This window comes from Lipotes vexillifer, unplaced genomic scaffold (genome assembly GCF_000442215.2).
Source record: "Lipotes vexillifer unplaced genomic scaffold, Lipotes_vexillifer_v1.1 scaffold1207, whole genome shotgun sequence".
In the NCBI taxonomy this organism is placed as follows: domain Eukaryota; kingdom Metazoa; phylum Chordata; class Mammalia; order Artiodactyla; family Lipotidae; genus Lipotes; species Lipotes vexillifer.
In genome coordinates, this window is record NW_006772733.1 from 557,959 (window position 1) to 569,082 (window position 11,124).

At 40.3% G+C, this 11,124-nt stretch overlaps 1 protein-coding gene and 1 pseudogene across 2 annotated transcripts in view; both read right to left on the minus strand.

Moving 5' to 3' along the window:
- Positions 1–11,124, minus strand: part of VEPH1 (ventricular zone expressed PH domain containing 1) — a 214,387-nt gene that overhangs the window by 186,727 nt on the left and 16,536 nt on the right. The window lies entirely within an intron of this gene.
- On the minus strand, positions 844–10,274 carry LOC103084473 (THAP domain-containing protein 7 pseudogene; annotated as a pseudogene).

An 11,124-nucleotide genomic window follows, 5' to 3' on the forward strand; every position in this document is an offset into this window, starting at 1 on the left:
TGGGCCTTAGAGTTCGTTTCCTGCCTCTGGTTGTGCCCCGCGTAAATGCAGCACCTGCCACTCCTCAGGCCTTGCTGAAGAGTCCCGGGTGCCGTGTGCTGGTGACCGGGTGGCCCTGAGGCGAGGGGAGTTCACCTGTAGCCACCTGCAAGCTAGCAGCCGGTGGTGCAAGATGCGCCTCAGCTGGCCTCAGAGTTTGGGCTCGGGAACCACCTGTGAACCCTGCTCTGCGTCCGCCTCCTGTGATGGCCGTTCGACTCTCCCAGGCATAATGTGAATCAATGAAGTTGTACTCCGAGGGCCCCCAAAAGCAAATTTCACAACACTGTGTGGCCGTTTCCAGGACTAGAAAGAATTCAGTGGTGCTCTTGGGGCCGTTGTGGCCGAGGCCCAAGAGGCAGAGGTCACGTGTGCTGTACGTCACCTCACACACCTGATGACCACAGGTGCGGGGAGGCCTTCCACATTCCAGCCGAACTGAAGGAAAATGAGGACACAGGTCGAGGCCAGGACACAGGTCGAGGCCAGGACGGCTGCCCACGTGCCTGTCCCTCTGCTCCCCAGATGCCTCATCCCTGCCCTCCAGGGACCAGAAAGTTCATTGTAGGGCCCTCACTACTTGCCAAGCATAGCAGCCTCAGGAGGTCAGTAATCGTCATTCTTGTGTTTTTCCGATGAGACAGGCCTGGTGGTGAGTGGGGAGCTGAGCCAGAGAGCAGGGCTTCCTTCTAGAATCCCATTTATTTTGGCATCTGGCAGGTCTGGTGAACGCAGGTCAGGTCAGGTCCCCCTCCAGGAGGATTCTGAGTTTGGCAGAGGCTGGCCTCACGGGCAGCCCCTCGCTCAGGCCATGCTGCGGCTCAGCTGCATGGCAAAGTCGTGCGCATGCTCCTGCAGAGTCCGGCGGGCAGCCGCCTGGGCCCTCTTCTCCCGCGCCGCCCCTGCTGCAGCTTGGTCAGCCTCTGCTCCCGCCGCTTGCAGGCCTGCAGCTGGCGCTGGGCCTTGTCCAGGGCGTCAGGTGCGGCCTCAGACCATCGCTTCCAGAGCAGGTCGCTGCCCACCCGGTCGCTGGGCTCGTTCTGGATGCAGGCTCCGGCGGGTGGCGGGAGGCGCAGCATGCAGGCCAGCGTGAGGCGGACCTCGGCTCCAGAGGCGACAGCTGCCGGTTTCCGCTTGGGTGCCGGCTCAGTGCTGCAGCCCGCTTCATCTTCCTGGGCACCCAGGGGCCCCAAGAGGTCTGCGAAGGCGCTACTGAGGCCAGCCTCCGGCCTCTCAGTGGGGGAGGTAGGCAAAGCGGCAGGGGCTGATGCCTCTTCCGCCGGAAAGCAGGTGACGTCAGGAGGTGGAGGCGGAGAAGTTGGCATTGTGGGCCTCAGAGCAGCGGTTACTGCATTGCGGGAGCTGGCTGACTTCAGGAGGTCCAGGTGGGTAACTGTGCCCCTGGGTCCTGGTCGTTGGGTGCAACTTGGAGAAGGACTCAGATATTGTGGGAACTGCTCCCTCCTTCAGCCTGTGATACCCACTGATTCCCACCAGTTCAAAGCAGTTCTCCTCAAAGTGTTTGAAGCAGATGTACTCGGATGCCGGGTCCCACAGGCCTGGCCACTGGGGTCCAGGCGCTGGTAGTTGGCCAGCCACAAGCCTCGCCTCTGGTTGTCCTTCTTGGGAAGCCTATGGAAGGAGATGCCACGGTTGCGCGTCTCACATGTGTCCCGCGTGCACCTCCCTGCACGGAGCAGTGATGGAACTTGGTTTCACCATTGCTGCGCCGAAGTCCGGCGCGGTGTGATACCGAGCCGTTTAGCTCGTCTTCTTTTTTTTTTTTTAATTTATTAATTTTATTTACTTTATTTTTGGCTGCGTTGGGTCTTCATTGCTGAGGGCAGGCTTTCTGTGGTTGCCGCGAGCGGGGGCTACTCTTCCTTGCGGTCCGCGGGCTTGTCATCACGGTGGCTTCTCTTGTTGCGGAGCGCGGGCTCTAGGCGCGTGGGCTTCAGTAGTTCTGGCATGTGCGCTCAGTAGTCGTGGTGCACGGGCTTAGTTGTTCCGCAGCATGTGGGATTTTCCCGGACCAGGGCTCAAACCCGTGTCCCCTGCATTGGCAGGCAGATTCTCAACCACTGCGCCACCAGGGAAGCCCTCAAGGCTTCTTAATTGTAATATTTTTTCTGATTATTCTCTTGGGTTTACTAGAAAGATTTCTGTATTGTATCTGTACCTTTTATATATCTCACGGCTTATTGTGTCAGCTAGAATTTCCTAAGCTATTTCACATAAAAAGGATAAAAGAAAGAATGCGGTTTAGTTTCTGGTTTTAGTTCCTGATTTTTGATATATATAATTTTATGGCCAAAAGCAAGAAAATACTGTGTTTTAAATCATATAGATGCACCACTTTCTATTTTGAAAGTTTAAATATTTGTTTTAATTTTTTTCATGTCCTCTCAGCATCTATAGAGGTAACCAAGCATTTTTTCCTTACCTGGCTTATGGATGTGAAGTGTTACGTTATCATATAGTATGAAATTTCCGGATATTAATCCATCACCATATTCCTAGAATGAACACCACTTGGTTTGGTGGACTGTTTATTATATTTTCTTTTACCTTCCTCCTTTATTGGTGAGTGTATTTTTTATTTTAATGCAGCAGACTTATTACTTGTGCCAGAACCTATATAGCAAATAGGTACTTATAGAGCCAAGTCATAGAGAAAAAATGGAATATTAGAGGGCAAATAAGTGATGCTGACTTTTCCAAAAATCTCTGCAGCAACAGAAAAACCAAAACCATCCTTAGGGGAGAAAAATAACAGAGAACACCATTGGGCTAAAATCACTATCTTTGGCCATAACTGTTCTTGTAAAAAGCAGTTATTTTAATGGCATCATCTTCAAATATGAAGCAGCATCATATTGGTTACTTTATGTAATAAAGGGAATATACATAAAATCAGATGAAACAGAACCAATACCATAGACAGAAGGAAGCCTGTATTCCAACTGTAAATGCTAAGATGGTTAATATGATTGCTCCATAACATTTTCTCTAAGCTCTCTGGACTCCAAGAAGAGGAGGAAATTGTGTACCACAGTGCTTCTGGAACATATAATCGTACCTGGTACATAGTTAATGCTCAGTAAAGGTTCATTGGTTTTATTCATTTATTTAATTTATAAAAAATTGAAGTATAGTTGATATATATATCACAATATACAATATTATGTTAGTTTCAGGTGTACAGCATAGTGGTTCAGTATTTTTGCAGATTATATTCCACTATAGGTTATTATAAGATAATGGGTGTAATGCTATATAGTAAAACCTTGTTGCTTATCTGTTTTATATATAGTGATTTATATCTGTTAATCCCATACCCCTGATTTGTCCCTTCCTTCTCCCCTCTCCCCTTTGATATCCACAAGTTTGTTTTCTAGGTTTGTGAGTCTGTTTCTGTCTTGTATACATTCATTTGTATTATTTTTTTAGATTCCACATATAAGTGATATCATATAGTATTTGTATTTCTCTGACTTATTTCACTAAGCATAATATTCTCATTGGTTTTAATTGAATAGGAAAGAAGATTTTGTTGGCACTAATTTTCAGAATTTAATTATGTGAAAAATATATTTATGAATCTTAATTTAAAATTTAATTTAAAAAATAGGAAATAAGAAAAAAGTCTCCCTTTTCCCCTACTCATTACCCTCCCACAAAGAACCAAGTTATTACTTTCTTGTGTATCCTTACAAAGATTTTATATACATATTCAAGCAAATGTGCATATGTACGTAGAGAAATATATGATACATACACATACATACATATACATATATACTCCCCCACTCCTTATTTTACACACAAATGGTAGCAAAATGGACATACACATCTGCATCTTGATTTCTCACTTCATATTGAATCTTGGAGATCTTTTCAAACTAACATATGAAGAGTTTCGCCATTCACATTTATGGTAGGATAGTATTCCAATGTAAGGAGGTACCATAGTGTATTTAATTTGCCCCCTATTGATGAACATTTAGGCAGTTTCCAGTCTTTGGAATTATGAAAAATGTTGCATTGTCTAACCTCATACGCAAGTTACTTCACACTTACAGGAGCATGTGCATAGAACAAAACCCTATAAGTGGAAGTAGATTGGTGTCTCTCCATTACTCTTCTGTTTTATATTTTTTCTTGGTTGTTATTGTCACTACTGTGAGTACCACTACTGCTACACAGAGGAGCTGTAGAATCATCTTGCCTAGTTCAGAAAGAAAATTTCTGATGGTGTTTTTATTAAAATATTTCAACTAATTTAGGGATAACTAACTGACATATTTATGATGCTGAGTTTCCTATGTAAGAATATAGCATGCCTCTCTACTTTTCAGGTCCACTTTTGTGTCCCTCAGAAAGATTTTAAAGATTTCTTAATCTAGAGCATGCACATTTATTCATGCAGATTATTTATATATCTAGATACTTTATCTTTCTGTTGACATTCTAAATTGGTTCTTCTTGGTGACTATTTCCACTAACTGCTTATTGTTATATAAAATCTACCAATTTCTGAACACTAATTTAATACCCTACCAATTCACTGAATTCTTTTAATGTTAGAGTGTTTTCAGTTGATCCTCTTGGATTTCCAGATACGTTCTCATGTTATTTGCAAAAGATGGCAATTTTACCTCCTCCTTTTTAAACTTTTTGCTAATTTTATCTTCTTATTAATTGTTTTGGCTAGAATCTCTAGCAAAATGTAAAATAATTACATTATACTAGAAAGTCTTGTACAGTTCCTAACTTTAAGGAAAATACTCCTAGAATTTCTCTAGTATTATGCTGTTTTTTTGTAATGTTAAGAAACAGCATAAACAGCATTATGCTGTTTTTTTATAATGTTAAGATATATTTTATAATTTAAGAAAGTACCAATCTATTCCTGTTTTATTGAATTTATCTTTTAATCAAGAATGGATAATGAATTTCATTAAATGCCTTTTTAGAATTTATATTTTATTTTTGCCCTTAGATCTATTAATATAATAAATTATAGACACAAATTTCCTAATGTCAGTTATCTTTGCATTCCTGGAATATATCCTATTGCATCCTGGGAAATTAATTTTTTAATGTGCTACTGGGTTTGGTTTATTAATACTTTAATAATTTTGCATCAATATTTGAGGGATTTGTCTTTATCTGTCAAGTTTCATACCAACTTTATGACAATTTCATAAAAAGATTTTGGAAGATCTTTCTTATAGCCTTACTTAAATTTCTTTACTTTCACATATTATGGCCCAAGAGAAGTGAATTAAAATTTCCTACAACTAATGTATCTTATCTTTTTTTCCTGCTATCTCCTAAAGTTTTCATTTTATGAATATTGTTGCTATATAATTTGATGCATAGATATTCTTAATCTTTATAACTTGTGAACCAAATCCTTTGTCGTAAAAATTTCCTTTCTTTGTCTCATTTAATGTTTTTGGCATACGTTTTTCCTTGTCTGATATAAAGATCATGAGTTCTTTCTTTTGGTTTGCATTTTCCTAGCATCATTTGCTTATTTTATCCTTATTTTTAACATTTCTTTTACATACTTTTACATTGATTTACATCAAATGAATGGCTGTTAATATAACTTTGTATAAAACAATTTAGTAGTCATTATTCAATGCTTCTTAATAGCTGAAGATATGCCTAGTATATAGGTTATACAAAAATAAGAAGGTAGTACTTGATCATCACATAATTCCAAATCATTCTGTCAGCACTTTTTAAAAATTAATTTTTATTGGAGTATAGTTGATTTACAGTGTTGTGTTAGTTTCTGCTGTACAGCAAAGTGAATCAGTATACATATACATATATCCACTCTTTTTTAAACATGGTGGGATTACATGCAGAGCTCACAGATCTTCATTTGAGAACAGAGGGCCCTGCTTTAGCAGATATGTGGACAAACTGCTTCTCAGAATTTTCAGCAAAGAGGATTAATTTTGACTCAGTGTTGACTTTCTGTCTCAAAGTGTCATTTCATGTGCTTTATTTGGTAATTTGGCATGGTACAAAAAATAATAATAAACTCATACTAGGTTTGAATATGTGGCATATGGTTTTGCTGTAAATATCGAAAGGATTTGCTTTAATTTGAATTAATTTTAATATGTACTTTAATCAAGTAAATTATTTTTCATCTTTTTATTTTTACATTTTCTAAATCATTTTATTTAATATATGTCTCTTGTTGGCTAGCTTTTGCCTTGTAATCCCATCTAAAAGTCTTTTTCTTATAACAGACAAGTTTGACCATTTAGATGAAATGATATGATAGATAGATATATTTGATCTTAATATGTCATTTTATTTTGTACTCTGATTTTGTTTTTTCTTAACTTTTGGAGTTCAGTTATTTTGCTAGGAAGTGGCACATCTTGGGTTAGACACAAACAAAGCCAGAAGGCACAAATAAGCTGTGTGAACAGGTAGCCTAGACTCCTATGCCATCTACTACTATAGAAATGACACCTCCAGGACACAGTCTTATGGCAGGTTCCCTTATGATCTGCTGACAGAGTAGGAAAACATCTGAACTTGGACTACTGATGGGTTAGCTCAGTATGTGGATGGAAGTCAAAATTTGACTGCTGTTACAGTGTAGACCTAGTTAGAAGTAGACCTCGAATGACAACAATAAGAGAAAATTCTCCCAATGGACAGAGCTTCAGGCTGTGCACTTGGTCATTAACTTTGTATGGAAAAAGGAACGTACAGGTAAGAGCTAAGAATCATGAGTGGTGGCAGATGGCTTGGCTGAATGGCCAAGGGCCTGGAAGAAGGAAGATTGAGAGACCAGAGATAAGGAACTCTGAGTAAGAAACGTGGTTTGATACATGGAATTTGGCACAAAGTGTAGATATCTTTTTTATCCCATTTTAAAGCCCATGAGAGCATTAACCACAGAAGAGGCACTAAAAAAACAAGTGGATAGAATGGCTTAGATGACATCAGCTTTATCATAGCCACTACAGTGTGATCCAATGGGTGCATGAATGGAGTAGCCTTGGGATATAAGCTAGGCATCACCCAACAGCATAAGCTCCTATTCACCAAGGTTGATCTTGTTATTATTGTCATTGCCTAAGTGTGCAATCTGCTGGCAACAGAGGTCAGTGCTGAGCCCCCAAAATGGCACTATCCCTCAAGAAAACCAGTCAGTCATTTGATGGCAATTTTTTTGCTTTAGGTCTTTCCACTCCGGAAAAGACATCAATACCTATTGAATAGATGTAATCAGAGCTTGAGTTTGCCTTTCTTGCCCCCAGGTCCTAAGCCTCAACTACTGTTTAAGGGGTCACAGAGTATGTGATCTGCTGACATAGGATCCCACAAAACATTGTATCTGACCAAAGAACCACTTTACAGCAAGGAGGTTCAGCAGTCGGCACATGATCAGGGGATTCTATCACTTGTTCTTATCACATACCACCTGCAACTGCTGGACTAACAGATCAATAGAATAGGCTTTTGAAGTAGCAACTCAGCCAAATACTCTATATGAATGGGCCACCATTCTCCAACAAGCAATATATATACATACATACATGCTAAAATAATGACCATCGCATGGTGTTGAATTCACTATGGGTAGAATACACAAGCCTGGGAACCCAGCCACTCCAGGTTCCCGAGTCAAGAGACCAGCAGAAAACAAAAAGAGCTGCCATCCTGGCAAGGGTAATTGGCCACAGCATTAGGAGGAGGTTGGGCTGCTGTTACACAGTGGGGCATCTGTAGGCACTCCCTTGCCCAATTTTGATGTAAATGGACAATGGAGTAGTCGCAGCCTAAGAAGGGCATGGAGACCAGGGTCTCAGATCCCTCAGGAAAAAGCATCTGAGTCACCCAACTAAGAAGCAACTTAAATCAGCAGAGGTGCAAGCTGAAGGTGAGGAGAATCTAGAATAGGTGGTGGAGGAGGAAGACTATATCAGCTTTCTGGTTGCTGCTGTAATGAATTATCACATATTTAGAGGCTCAAGAATTTGTGTTGACAAATTAATTTTCTTACAGTTCTGGAGGTAAAAAGTTGAAAATGAGTCTCATTGGGCTAAAGCACGGATAGTTCATCTGGAGGCTCTGAGGGGAGAATCCAATTCCTTTTCTTTTCTAGCTTCTACAAGTTACGTGCATTCCTTGACTCATGGCCTCCATGAGCCTCCATCTTCAAAGTACATCACTCCAACCTCGCTTCCATCATTCCATCTCCTTCTTCTGCCTCTGACTTTCTTGCCTCCCTACTGCAAGGATCCTTGTGACTATACCAAGCCCACCTGGATAAAAGAGAACAATCTCCCCATGTCAAGATCCTGAACTATATTACATCTGAAAAATCCCTTTTGCCATGTAAGGTAAAATCCATAGGTTCTGGAGTTTAAGATGTGGACATCTTTGGGGAACCATTATTCAGCCTACCACTGAGACGATGAGTACCAATTGCAGCACTGATACCAACTGGAGTGGTAGAGATCAATCAGCATCTCCGAGAAGCTGTTTCCGTATGGGAAGAAATGATTACATAAAGCAAATGGACTCACATGGTGCCAGGGGTAGACTGTAGTGGAGACTGTGCTACACTGCCCAAATCCCCTGCTAGGAAAAAGACACTCAGCTGGTTCATAGCCAGGTTTGCCTGCCAAAACTGTCCTTGGTCAAAGGAAATGGCCTCACCCAAGATTTTGTTTCTCCCTTGGAGCAGTCATTTTAAATTGGGTCCCTGGAACCCAGTTACCACAGAGCTTATATAGATGACATTGAGAAATGTACTAAACCATGCCTGAACAATCATTTAACAACAAATAGCAAAGAGATTTTCATTTGGATGAAACAAGCCTCAGTAAAAGTTGAAGGTACAAATCAATGAAAGCACATGGCATATATATGTGTCTTGGTTCATGAACACAAAGGTTCAATAACTTCCATGCTAAGAGAGTACTGAATTTTTAGGAAATTTTGAGAAAGGTGCCTTGGAATGAGGCTGGAGTGTACAGGATAGTGTCAGTGAGATTGTTGAACCAAAGGCATATATTCAAAGATTTCTAACTAGCAAAGTTGAGCAGCTGTCCATAAGGATAAATCACTTCACACTCGTCATAAGTTCAGCTGATATGTTAATATATTAGGTATAGGTGCACCAGCTAGGAACCTTCTTATTACTGTGAACCTCTTGAAGCTAATAATTTCTTATTCCATACCACTTCACTAAAAATAAAGAGATTTCTCAACTGGAAATTTTATATATTCAAATTCCTATGTATGACATGAAGAAAAATTTATTCTCTAAAAAGGAGATTTCCTCCAGTAAAGGGAAAAACCTGAATTAGTAGTTAACTGCTTCCTTCAGCAGATATTCAAAAAGACAAAGCAAAACAAACAAACAAAAACAAAAATCAAAAGAACCCAGCCTTTTAAATTCTTTTAATGATGTAATTGAATAGTTTAAAGCTTTTTGGTGAAGAATCAGCTTTGAAGTTAGGGTTCTCCTGATACACATTCCAGGAAACACCCTGTTCTTATGAAATATATATGTGTTCATATGTATGTGTTTGTGCTTGAGCACAAGATTGGGTTAGTACCCATGCATATTAAAATGAATATCTTCCAAGGACCAGATCTATTTAATAGCAAACCCATCAAGCTGAGTTTAGAGATTCATTCTCACAGTGACCTGGTCATTGTCAATTTTAAAGTAATTTATCCTAAAGTGGTGGGCATGTCAAAATGGAGGAGTAGGACAATGAAAAAGCCACGCATTGTGCTGCTCCAGGTCTAGTTATCAGCATGGATCACTCCCACTCAGCCATAGACACTAAATCTCCACATCACCATCCATTAACCTTTCAGTCACCCTTCTCTATGCTGTAAGCAGTCTTCAGGGAATGGCCCACTGGCAAAAGGGAATGTGGAACCTCTGAAATAAAATGGTTAGTGGTGGGAAGAGTGGATTTGGCATGAAAGTAGAGGCTTGAGAGAGAAGAAGGGAGACATCTTATGGCAAAGGATGGACCATTTCTCTTCCCCTTTGGAGACAGTATAACATAGTGGTTATGAGCATGGGCTCTTGGGTCAGACTGCCCAAGCTCAAAGCTGTGTTTTGGTCTTATCAGCTCCGCAATCTTGGGCAATCACTTATCTCTCTATAACTCAGTTGCCTAATCTTTAAAATTGGAATGTTGTTAATATTTACCTTCTGTAGTCATAGTTGTGAGGAATAAATGAGCTAACATACAGGGAAAGGATTTACAACAGTGTGTGGCACATAGTAAGTACAGATAAAGGTTAGCTATTACTATGTTTATTATTTCTCTTAAGGATACCAGAACCCTAAAAGCCAGCCTTGGGTTTATAACTTACAGAGAATTACAGATATTGCCTTCTATGGTTACAATTTTTATACATTTATTCCATAACCACTAAATAACATACAGCACAAAAAAGACCACATAGTTACTCCTCGGTTATGGTCACATTCTACATTGGCGTCCATACTGATAATCCTTTATATTTGTATCACGCTTTCCACTTTAAAAACCACACCTATATGCATACCTCATTTATTTTACCATTCCAAGAATCTCCAAAGTCAAGACACTAACACTAACAACAACAGCAAAACCAAAAGCTGTCCCAGAGATGGTAATATCACTGGGGTTCCCAGCAGAAGCAAGTATAAAACTGCTTTGAGGGATAAAACACTCAACCCTCAAGCAATTCAGTATTCACACAAGTAAAATCCTTATTTAAACACAACTAAAAAATTCAAATTTATAAAACACTCAAGGAAATAAGAAACTGAGTCTCTAATAAGCAGATTAGATACTCAGAAATTTCAAGTAATAGAATTATTGATCTCAAATTATGCAATTATATGTTCAAAATGATTCAATGTATAAAGGAAAAAAATTTTTTTTTTTTTCCAGTACGCGGGGCTCTCACTGTTGTGGCCTCTCCCGTTGCAGAGCACAGGCTCCGGACGCACAGGCTCAGCGGCCATGGCTCAAGGGCCCAGCCGCTCTGCGGCATGTGGGATCTTCCCGGACCAGGGCACGA